Source organism: Odocoileus virginianus, chromosome 6 (assembly GCF_023699985.2).
Source record: "Odocoileus virginianus isolate 20LAN1187 ecotype Illinois chromosome 6, Ovbor_1.2, whole genome shotgun sequence".
Taxonomy (NCBI): domain Eukaryota; kingdom Metazoa; phylum Chordata; class Mammalia; order Artiodactyla; family Cervidae; genus Odocoileus; species Odocoileus virginianus.
In genome coordinates, this window is record NC_069679.1 from 25,161,088 (window position 1) to 25,173,029 (window position 11,942).

Consider the following 11,942-nt stretch of genomic DNA (forward strand, 5'->3'; position numbering starts at 1 on the left):
TGCCTCTCAGAACGCCGTTCCCTTGGCAACCAGAAGCGGACGCTTCCAGTCTCGCGATAGGAGAAAAGGACAGTACCATCTAGAAACGAAACTTGGGAGGCCAAGAACGACTGGGACACAACCTGACGAAACCCTGAGACCTGGGGAATCTCTGCTGTCTCTGTTTTCTGGACGGAAGGTGGAGGGTGTGGAATGGTTTGTTTGTATTTAGGTTGAACTCGGAACGAGGATGTATGGATGCTTGTATGCCTCTGTCCTCACTATTCATATGATGCGCTAAAGGTCAGCTCATCCTCTCCGAGATCAGTTTACCTCTCCGTAAAATGGGGTGTTAATAATTGTTTCCTCACAGCGTTGTTGTGCCACTCAAACACATAATGTTCTGTGAAGTTCTTAGTAAATGTTAGATGGCATGTAAATAAAAAATAGTAGTTTTGCCCAGATTGGACTACAATCCAAAGACGGTAATAAGTGCTATTTGCACTTTCTTTTGTGGTTCCATAATTCTCAGCGCATGAAGACTATTTCCCAGGGTCCTCAAATTGACTTTTCTTCATCCTCAGTGCCATCAAATGTCGTCTGCTTCTTCCAATATAAGCAGCATTTTACAGTTTACAAAGCATTTTCAATACACGGACCTTTTAGCCTCATTGTTAGATGGTGAGGTATGTATTCTGTAAGTATTTTTCAGAAGATCAAATAGATAAAAAGTGATGTGTGCAGAACTAGGGCAGGGGTGGGTGTAAAAACCTGACTAAATGTCATCCATATACTTCTAAATTCTGCATTTCTATCTCCAGTTCTGAAATCCACACGGTTATCCACAGTTACATCGATATAAGAAGGACCTCAAACTTAAGATGTCAAAAAACTGAACTTCTCCACGGTCCCTCCTCCATCTTGCCTTCTTACCTATCTTAGCTAATCAATAGTAACTGCATCCTGCCAATCTCAGGAGATAATAATTGCTTCCTCAAGGTCCTCCTTGTTAGTGTTTCTACTCAAGAATTTCTTCCCAGCATTTCTCAGAAACTTTGTATGTTTTTCCAAATTAAAAGAAAGTCAGTTGAGAAATCAGGAAAATTGGACAGAGTTCTAATTCTCCTACAAGAGTTAAACCTTAGGAATCAACATAGAGATCCAGTGATGTCAAGATAAATCAAAAGCAAGGGCAGGAAACACTGTGAGTCAGAAGCTGGGATAAACATTCCAGGAACCAGGACAGGAGCACCTGGGAAAGAGGCGATCACAATTTAACTGGTCAGTTTTGCTTGCAAGTTAGTGTGATAAGTGTGTGTTTCTGCACAGTCTTCTAATAATCATTCTTGCAAGTAAAATAAATGTTAATAAGTTGATACTTATTGTATACTTTACACAAACTCTATGAGTGATAGTCCAAGGAACAAGTTGTTATTCAAAATAAGTTCTTAAATGGGCAATTTCCAACCCATTGAATCACTGTTAGCCTTGCTTGGAGATTTATGTGTTACATTATTCAAATAGTACCCACCTAATAATGTTCTCTCTGTACTCCTATATTTGAATATTTGCTACAGGCTACATCTCTTATAAATATTTTTAGTAGTTCTTATTTTTTAAACAAGTGCTTCAGATAGCATGATAATAAGTAAAGAATATGAAAAAGGTTGGAAGTATTCTAAGAATAACTTAAAATTTGGAGAGCTCCTAGAAGTTCTGATTTCTTGTTCCTGCATGCCAAAGATTAGTATCTGTTGGGAATTTGGAAATGCTACTCCTACTCCTTGTTCTTCTTCCAGTATGAATAAACACACATACAGACATACCCACACACTCACACACATTGCCTGGAACACAGTTCCCCAACCTTCCATATGATTTGTTTCTTCTGTTCCTTCAGGTATCAGCTTCCTCAGGTGGGTTTTTCCTGACCACCCTATATTAAATAATAATTCTCATTTCTGTCCCCTCTAAGCTGTTCTGTTTGACAGGGAGCTAAGTGGTGTTCAGCTCTTTGTGACTTTGTGACCATGGACTGTGACCCGCCAGATACTGTCCATGGGATTTCCCTGGCAAGAATACTGGAGTCAGTTGCTACTTCCTTTTCCAGGGGATCTTCCTGACCCAGGGATACATCCTGGGTCTCCTGCTTAGCAGGCGGATTCTTTACCTCTGAGCCACCATGGAAGCCCTACTCTGTTCCCTTGACACTCTTTTATTTTTATATAAGGAGGAAATATGCCACTGTTTGGATTCTGATACTAAATGGGCTTCCCTGGTGGCTCAGCTGGTAAAGAATCTGCCTGCAATGCAGGAGACCTGGGTTGAGATCCCTGGGTTGGAAGATCCCCTGGAGGAGAGCATGGCAACTCAGTCCAGTATTCTTGCCTAGAGAAACCCCATGGGCAGTCCGTGGGGTCACGAAGAGTCAGACACAACTGAGCGACTAAGCACAGCAAGCACACAGCACAGCACTAAATAGCTGGGTGACCTTGGGTAATTCCATACATTTTTATGGGCTATAATTTCCTCATTCTGTGCTAATTCTGTCAGGTGGAACCCAAGACTCCAGTAGACTCCCAGGTGATGCCAATGCTTCTGGTCCACAGATCACTCTGAGTAGCTACAGACTAATCCCCAAATGCCCACACAATGCTGGTATTTCATGAATAAAGGCTATTCTTTCCATTTTTATTTTTGGTGACCAATGGTGCTTGTTAAGAAAACAACACATTTCAGATTTCTTGGGCATGTGAGGGGAAAAAACAACTAAGAAAAATCAGGGTTGTGTCCAGTGCTCATGATTAACTATTTTCATTTTTTTAAAACTGTTGCTTACACAGCATAAAATACATATAAAGCAAGTGACTAGAAAGTTCAAGTTCAATAGAAATGTAGTGTCCATTTACTGTTTGTAACCTTTCAAACTAAGTCCCCACTGATTATATTTTGCATAAAACTCACCTCATCTTGAATGGCTTTCTGTCATTCTCATTTAGTTTACTTACCTTCTGCTGCTTCCCTTTTATAGGTTGTTGAGAGACAGTATGTGCCTTGAGGGCAAACTTTTAATAAATTGTATTTGCTATGTATTAGGACACAATAAATTGTCTTTGTTTTTAATTTCCTGAAATAGCTTCTATGCCAACTATTGCAATTACACCCTCAAAACAATTCACATTCAGATATGTTAGAGCACCATATTTTTCTCTGCTGTGTTCATACCCCACCCCCAAAATATTCTAGAATTATGCCTTTCAAAATAATTCATAAAGATTTCATCTAGATTCAAGATATTTTAAGCTAAAATTTCCCTGGTCTCATTCCAGGTTGGTGACATATGGCAGTGTTGGTTTCAAAGCTGGTTTTTGTTTTTGTTTTCAATCTCTCTCTGCTCCTGACATTCTCCCTCTGAGTGGAGTCAGATTTGAATGAATGAATGAGCCCACATTGTATTCCATCTGGGCCCCAACTATCATTCCAGCCTTGTTGTCCCGATTTCCTTTTTCTCACCATGAGCTTCAGCCAAATATAACACGATACTAGGAGAGAAACCTCGCTAAGACTTGTATCATAGATTCTACAAACTAGATTTAACAGTCATTTCTTTCGAAGGGCAATTAAAAATGTGTGCTAACGGACAGTCCCCATGGTGTGTGAATCTATGGCTTAGTTATTTAAAAGTAACATTTACCGAGTGTTTAGGACAAGCCTCAGATATGTCATTCCATATCACTTCATAACACCTACGCAACAGCACTGTTATAACCCAGGCTGGTACTTGAGAAGCAAAGCACGGCAGTTAAGTGATTTTGCCAAGTTCATTTGGTAGCTAAATGGTACTTGGATTCCAACCCAGTTCCAAAGCCTGTTTGTTCTCTTCACCTTCTCACTGGACTGAATTCAAGAAGAAAGTTTACTTGCATCCACTAGATGGTGCTGATTGCCTTCCTTTAAAAACAAAACTCCAAATCTGCTTTCAGAAACTCACTTTCCTTGGATTTCAGGTGTGATCCAAGAGGCTACTGAACTAAAATATTCTGTTTGCTTGAACTGTGCTTGGGTACATCTTTAAGTGGGGCTTCTCAGGTGACTCAGTGGTAAAGAACCTACCTTCAATGCAGGAGACATGGGTTCCATCTCTGGGTTGGAAAGATCCCCTGCAGAAGGAAATGGCAACCCACTCCAGTATTCTTGCCTGGGAAATTCCACAGACAGAGGAGACTGGTGGGCTATATATAGTCCATGGGGTCGCAGAGTCTGACATGACTTAGTGACTGAGCATGCACATCTATAATAGCCATCCAAATAAGAGTGATTTAGATCCCCAAAAAATCAGAGCAGATTTTTTTTTTAAGTACATATTATAAATATATGTATGTGCTCAGTTGTGTCCACTCTTTGCAACCCCATGGATTGGAGCCTGATGAGAGCCTTAATGGATTTCCCAGACAAGAATACTGGAGCAGGCTGCAATTTCTGCCTCCAAGGGATCTTCCCCACCCAATGATGGAACCAGCATTTCCTGCATCTCCTGCATCTCCCGCATTGAAGGCGGATTCTTTACTGCTGAGTTACCTGGGAAGCTCTCCGTATCATAAAATTGTTATTGTTCAGTCACCAAGTCATGTCCCACTCTTCGGGACCCCATGGACTGCAGCATGCCACGCTCTTATTATTTGATACCTAATATCAAATAACCATTGGTAATTTTGAGAGACTAAAGTTCTCACCTATTTGTATTCCTATAAAACCTGCAGACTTTCTAAAAAAAAGTCTATGTTTTATTTCATATACACTTTTACCGAAAGTGCACTCTCTCCTGTTCCTCCTGGTCCTGCTTGGCCACAACACCACCCATTTAATCAAGAGGCAAGACCAGGGGAGTCAATCAAGGCTTAAACAGCAAAAAGGAAGTTCTGGAACAAGTAATCCTATTTTTATTCACAGTAAAAATGCATTTAGTGTGTGTTTAGTTCTTTCTTAAGTACTTAAAATCTATGAAATAAATCTGCTAAAAATGGGTTCTCAGATTTTCTTGTTCATACGGGTCACTTCAGGTGTTATTTAAAATGTTGATTTTTGCCATTTACAGCAACATGGATGGAACTAGAGAGTGTCATACTGAGTGAAGTAAGTCAGACAGAGAAGGAGAAATATCATATGTAATCCCTTATATGTGAAATCTAAAAAGAAATGATACTAATGAACTTACTTACAAAATAGAAAGAGACTCACAGAAAATGAACTTTGGAAACTACCTGCTCATGTATTCCAGTCTGAATTTCCACAGTATTCATACCAGTATTTAAAAAAAAAAAATGTTCAACAACCAGAGAAGCAAGAATTGCCTGTTTAGAAACATCTGGGCAGTGGTAACAGCCACCGGTCTTGTCCTCTGTGATGTACAAAGAATTAAATAAAGCAAAACCACAATCAGCGTGCACTATTTTTACAGCACAATGCAGTAGAATGAATTGAAAAATGGTTTAGGTTTTATGAGATTTGGGTTTACATCTCCCTCTATTGTTGATTCTAGAAAGACTAGCCTCTTCACTTTTCCAGGCTCCAGTTTACAACCATCTATTAAATAATGGGAAGGCAATTTCTGAATACTTTTCCTTACTTTGTAGAAATAGAGAAATTAAAATGTTCTTGAGATTCTGTATTGAATGTTTTCTTGCAGCTGTTAATAAAATGAGTACTTTTGCTTCAAATAAAGGCAAGCTTCTAATCTAGGCGGAAGAATGAAAAAAGTTGAATTATCAGGTTCAATTCATACCTGTCATCCATTAAATGCTCACTTATCTTGTATGTTTTGGCACAGATAATTTGGTATTTTTGTGGAAACTGCAAAATATTTTTTGTTATGTATCTAGAGATCATTACCTTGGCCCAAATTTATGGGAATTTTGTATTCCGGTGGCACACCTGCATTCCTGTATTCATTTGTCTACCTTTATGTTGGTCACTTACCCTGAGTCAAATCCTCTAGCAAGCTATTTCTGAGCAAGTAAGCTTTTCAGCCTTTCTCCAGTCATATCTAGTTGCTTGGAGAGCCTATCAGAGGCAGATACTAGATGTTCATATTAATCCCCTCCAACTCCTCACCACCACTCATTTTAGACGGCAAGCATCAGAAGTAAAGGGGATTTCTGAGTGCCAATATGTAGTAGTTACCTATCTATTCTTGATAAGAGCAGGAAGAAAATGGAAGGCATTAGTTAGAGAAATATTTCATCTTCTCAGTGTCACTGAAAAGACATTTTAAAGCACTGGTTTTCCCTCCACACATCTTGCTTATGGATTAGGCATTTTTTAAACTCACAAGTTCTAGTCCACAGCCTTGAAAAAAATCTCTTAATCTCCTGGGCATCCATTTCTTCATATTAAATTACAGAGGTGGTATATAACTAGGCTAAGATCTTCCAAATTCTAAGTGCTATGAATATATGAAGTAAATGGGCATTTTATGGAGGAAGAAATTTCCTGGATTTAAAGAAAAATTTGCCATCCATGAAAACAAGATCCCTGGGGAAGATGCACACTCTCAGTGAAGGATAATTTTCATTTTCCTCAGCACTTTTGTCAGCATTTGATCATTTACTGCTCTCTATCTCTTGTGGGGGTTTTTTCTCCCTTAAACTGTCCAGAGGGCAGGGACCATGTCTTGAACACACATTCCATTACAAAAATGTGTGTTAAATGCAATAATTCTTACTGTTATGAATGAAAGAATCTTGTTAACATTTTGTATGCCTGCATGGGAGAGTATGGTTGAGCATTGGGTGAGAGTGATGTGAAGGCAATGACTCTCAAATTAAACTAAGGGTAGAGACTAAGGGTAGACTCAGAGCTTCCCTGATACCTCAGTTGGTAAAGAATCTGCCTGCAATGCAGAAGACCCCTGTTCAATGCCTGGGTTGGGAAGAGCCCCTAGAGAAGGGAACAGCTACCCACTCCAGTATTCTGGCCTGGAGAATTCCATGTATAGTCCATGGGGGTCTCAAAGAGTCAGACACGACTGAGTGACTTTCACTTTCACTTCTTTCAGACTCAGAATTAACAAGGGGGACCTGAGGCAGAAGGCAACGACTCTGAGTACTCTCAGCTGAGTGATTTTTGGCATTCCGGTAAGTTTCTTAACATTTAGTTGAACTGAATGACTCTATCACGAAACAGGAAATCATGAAGCAGAAGAAACTTGGGAAATAACATTGAGAAAAACAGCTGTCAGGCATTAAGACTTTTAATACAGTCTCCAGCATAGTTTAATAATATGTGCCAAGTGGGTAATCAGAAAATAGTCATAATAATGAGAGATGATAACGATCATCCGTGCTTTGGAGGAGCTGGTTCTTAATACCTTCTGTACTGTTTTTAGCTCTGTCTCTAATTTGCTTCATCTCTTAGGGCCATCTGTGCGTCTAGTTTTCCCATCTGCAAAATAGAGATCATATCATTTCCTACAGAAGTCTGTGGACTGTGCTTTAATATCCTACTGTGAATCATATATAAATACAAAGCAGGCAAAGAGAAGCCAAACGCTACCACAGGAATAAACTTTGAGGCAGAGAGAATTATAAATTAAAATTAAGTAAGATCTTCTAATATTTTAATGATCTGAAGTAGTTATTGCAAAGGAATTTATATTACCTTCACTTTAGCTTTTTAAAGTATATGGTTAATGATAAATAAATACAATTCTAGAATAGTTTCATCTATTATATTCTATATTTTATACATATTTATCTATAATATGATGGGGATTTTAAATTAATTTCTGAGGCAAACTAGCATTATTCTGAAGCAAACTTACTCTTAAAAAGCAGTGATTCTTAAAAGTGCTTTAAGAAATACATCCTTCAACTATACTCCAGTAAAAACTAAAACCTAGGGAAAGTGAAAGTGAAGCTTAGTCGTGTCCAGCTCTTTGCAATCCTATGGACCGTAGCCCTCCAGGCTCCTCTGTCCATGGGATTTTCCCTGCAAGAATACTGGAGTGGGTTGCCATTTCCTACTCCAGGGGATCTTCCCAACCCAGGGATCAAACCGGTGTCTCCTGCATTGCAGGCTGATTCTTTACTGTCTGAGCCACCAGGGGGACCCCTAAAAGCCAGGGAGCTCTTCTCAATACTCTGTAATGACTCATACAGGAAAAGAATCTTAGAAAGAGTGGATATATGTATAAGTAATTCTCTTGATGTACAGCAGAACCTAACACAACATTGTAAATCAACTATACTCCAACAAAAACTGTTTTGAAAAAGAAATATTTCTTCTTTGTTATTAAGAAGATATGGGGGGGGAATATAATTCAGAACAGCCTACAGTTGCCTAGCTCATACAGCCAAACCAGGGGAATTATCTGAGTAAATTGACATCATTTGACATATCAGCAAAAAGCTATCAGTCACTCTTAACCTGAAAGCTTATATCTCCTTATTTTCTCAATTCTCCTTAAGGATACATATGATTTCTTGTTTCTTTGTTTTGTTCAGTCTGATGGTGCATTGCAAAATTCAGAAGCTTTTTAAATAGACTTTTTTGGTCTCACTTTTTATTTCTTCTTATTTATTTTTTTCTTTTAGGTCTCACTTTTTAAAGTTAATTTGTATTTTTATATTTACACATGGATTAGTCTTAAATATAGCAAGAAGTCTCCTCTAATCATGATCTCCCCTGGAGATGGCATAGAGTAGACATTGTGAAGAAGGAAGGAAATGAATGAAGGCATCTGTTCCAACTTATGATGTGTTCACGTAAATGCACTTTTTTTTTTTTTATGTTTTGAACCAGTTTTCTTTATTAGCAAAACTTCTTTCCCAGATATGTTTCTTTATGATCTTCTTTTTTTCCATTTATTTTTATTAGTTGGAGGCTAATTACTTTACAATATTGTAGTGGTTTTTGCCATACATTGACATGAATCAGCCATGGATTTACATGTATTCCCCATCCCGATCCCCACTCCCACATCCCTCTCCACCCAATCCCTCTGGGTTTTCCCTGTGCACCAGGCCCGAGCACTTGTCTCATGCATCGAACCTGGGCTGGTGATCTGTTTCACCCTTGATAATATACATGTTTCAATGCTGTTCTCTCGAAACATCCCACCCTCACCTTCTCCCACAGAGTCCAAAAGTCTGTTCTGTACGTCTATGTCTCTTTTTCTGTTTTGCATATAGGGTTATCGTTACCATCTTTCTAAATTCCATATATATGTGTTAGTATACTGTATTGGTCTTTATCTTTCTGGCTTACTTCACTCTGTATAATGGGCTCCAGGTTCATCCATCTCATTAGAACTGAATCAAATGAATTATTTTTAATGGCTGAGTAATATTCCATGGTGTATATGTACCACAGCTTCCTTATCCATTCGTCTGCTGATGGACATCTAGATTGCTTCCATGTCCTGGCTATTATAAACAGTGCTGCGATGAACATTGGGGTGCACGTGTCTCTTTTAGATCTGGTTCCCTCGGTGCGTATGCCCAGAAGTGGGATTGCTGGGTCATATGGCAGTTCTATTCCAGTTTTTTAAGAAATCTCCACACTGTTCTCCATAGCGGCTGTACTAGTTTGCATTCCCACCAACAGTGTAAGAGGGTTCCATTTTCTCCACACCCTCTCCAGCAGTAAATGCACTCTTATATGTTCAAACAGTCTTCACAAGGACAGAAGGTATTAGTCTTTCTCAAAGTCAACTTCCAGTTAACCACTGAAAAACTTGAACAAAGTTTTAGGTACATTTTCTTTTTCAATGCAATTCCAATTTTCTCATTTCTCTAGACCTGTAGTCATTATTTCATCTATATTTAAAATCAGGTAAAGTCCTAGTATTATCTTTCAAAAGTTGGGTTTGAGAAGAAAATTATCCCTTGTATCATTTGCCTTTTAAATGATCATGCACTTAGATTAAATGTTTCTCATAGAGAAACAGCCCAGAGGCAGAAGGTTGGAGTCTAATTCTTCATGGACTTTAGGGTAGTAGTATACAAATAAAACCTGTTTACACCAAATTTCTTCCATAAAATCCACAAGGAAGAAAATGCAAACAAGAATGAGAATTTTGTTAGAGGGAAGTCAAAATAAACTAGAAATGATTTTTATAACCATGTATTTCTGTGTCAAATAATATACTACAGAAGCATAAAAACCTCAGAGTTGAAAAGAAACTTAAAACCTCATTCTCCCTTCAGGGTTTAAATACAAATTTAAATTGTATTTAATTGCTTCAGTCCCCCACCCCCACCCCCAAAGTGTGAGAAAATATATAGTTTTCTTTAGTATTTTGCTACAGCTTACTTTTCCTCTTGAGACCCTGGGATAATAGAACCTGCAAGCAAGGTTTCCTTCCCTCTCACATGACACAGTGGGTGCTGTGGAGCACGCGAGTGGAGACGCCCTCTGTCCTCTGCGCCATTGCCTACGTGGTCATTCCTTGCCCCAGTTGATGCAGCAGTCCATCCCTTCCATCCCTCTGCACCTTTGGGCTTCCAGCTTTCTCTTTCAGACTTGTACGTAAATACCTGAGTGAAGCCCTGGCTCCTGGACTCACTACCAAACTCTCCACAGGGATGCAGGACCTAGAGAGCAAGGCACACACAGGTCCCCTTGCAATTGTGCAAATCTTTCTTTGTTTCACTATATTCTTGGGGCATTGTCCAGGAGGCAGCAAAAGGACCCCTTTATCTAGAAGGTACAGATGTCTGTATCTTATCACTTACCCCTGACTTCTCTTCTCTACTATCCTCAATTCCAGGGAAGTTTTTTTTCTACTGAGGGGAGATGGTTTTCCCTCCTCAAACTGTCTCAAACCTTTGACTAACCCAAGCTTTCCCGATGTTTGGCTCATTCAAGGCTTCTCAGTGTTTGGCTAACCTAAAGTTCCTCAATCACAGTGTCACTGATATTTTGGACCAGATGAGTCTTTGCAGTGGTGGGCTGTCCTGTGCATAACAGGGTGTTTAGCAGCATCCCTGGCCTTTACTCACTAGATGCCAGGAGCACCCACCGACTTTTGAAAATCACGACCAAGTATCCACTAGGCTAATCCCAAGAGTTCCCTCTGCCTTTCTAAGCCCTTGGTTTTGATATACAAGAACTGGAAAGGGGCTTACAGGCTATTTGCTTTCCTTTGAGGTAATGAATGCCTTCACCCCACCTTCCCTGAGGCAATACATGTGAAGGAGCTGAGCAAGGTAAGGAGGGAAGAGGAATTAGATGCACTGCTGTGATATTGTTAATATTTCAAGTGTTATCCCATCTGTGATGCTCTTTCTCACCTGTTGCCTTAAAAGGTACACCACTGGTCATTCTAGCACCTCCTTTGTGTGGATATTACCTTCCTTCTGTATGTGGGCTGCAGTGAATACACATATAGAAAGAAATTAAAAGGGAGCAAAAAGGGATTTAACCACTAAGTTCTGATCAATACAGAGGACAAAAGGATTACTGTTTATGCCCAATACACGTGCCTAGAGCTGTATTTCTCAATATTGAACTTCCTTCCAAATTTAGAATTTACACTCACTTTAGTGAATATACAGAGAGGCTTAGGTGTTGAAGAGACAGGTAGATCAAAAACCTTGCATTCAATGCCTTTAACCCTTGTATGAGTCAGTTCAAGGAAATTGATGAGAACCAGCAATAACTCTGACAGAAAATCTTACTTCAGTTCATTGCCCAGAGAGATTTAGCTACTTCTCCAAGTGCTGTATCTCTTATTTATTCATTTATTATATCATTCACTCATTTAAGTTTGGAATTAAGTGGCTCCTACAAACCCAGGAGATAATTAGCCATTACAGATTCATATAACACCATGCTGGAGATGACAGTTTGAGTTCTATGAAGGTCACTAGGCCTTTATTCTGCCTATTAACTAACTTATTGCCCTGATATAAATGGGGATAAACACTGGTTAAGCCAGAAGCTTACAGGGAAGATATTTCAGC

At 39.2% G+C, this 11,942-nt stretch overlaps 1 protein-coding gene and 1 long non-coding RNA gene across 2 annotated transcripts in view; one reads left to right on the plus strand and one right to left on the minus strand.

Moving 5' to 3' along the window:
* The window catches only part of FSIP1 (fibrous sheath interacting protein 1), a 222,348-nt gene extending 220,403 nt beyond the window's left edge, over positions 1 to 1,945 (minus strand). Inside the window, exon 1 of the mRNA XM_070468987.1 lies at positions 1,847 to 1,945. The gene's annotated coding sequence lies outside the window, so the exon portion shown is untranslated. The remainder of the gene's footprint in view (positions 1 to 1,846) is intronic.
* On the plus strand, positions 18 to 11,186 carry LOC110124049 (uncharacterized). Its single transcript, XR_011488224.1, has 3 exons — positions 18 to 665; positions 7,034 to 7,112; positions 11,128 to 11,186. It is a non-coding gene; the product is annotated as an uncharacterized lncRNA (long non-coding RNA).
* Positions 11,187 to 11,942: the final 756 nt, after the last annotated feature.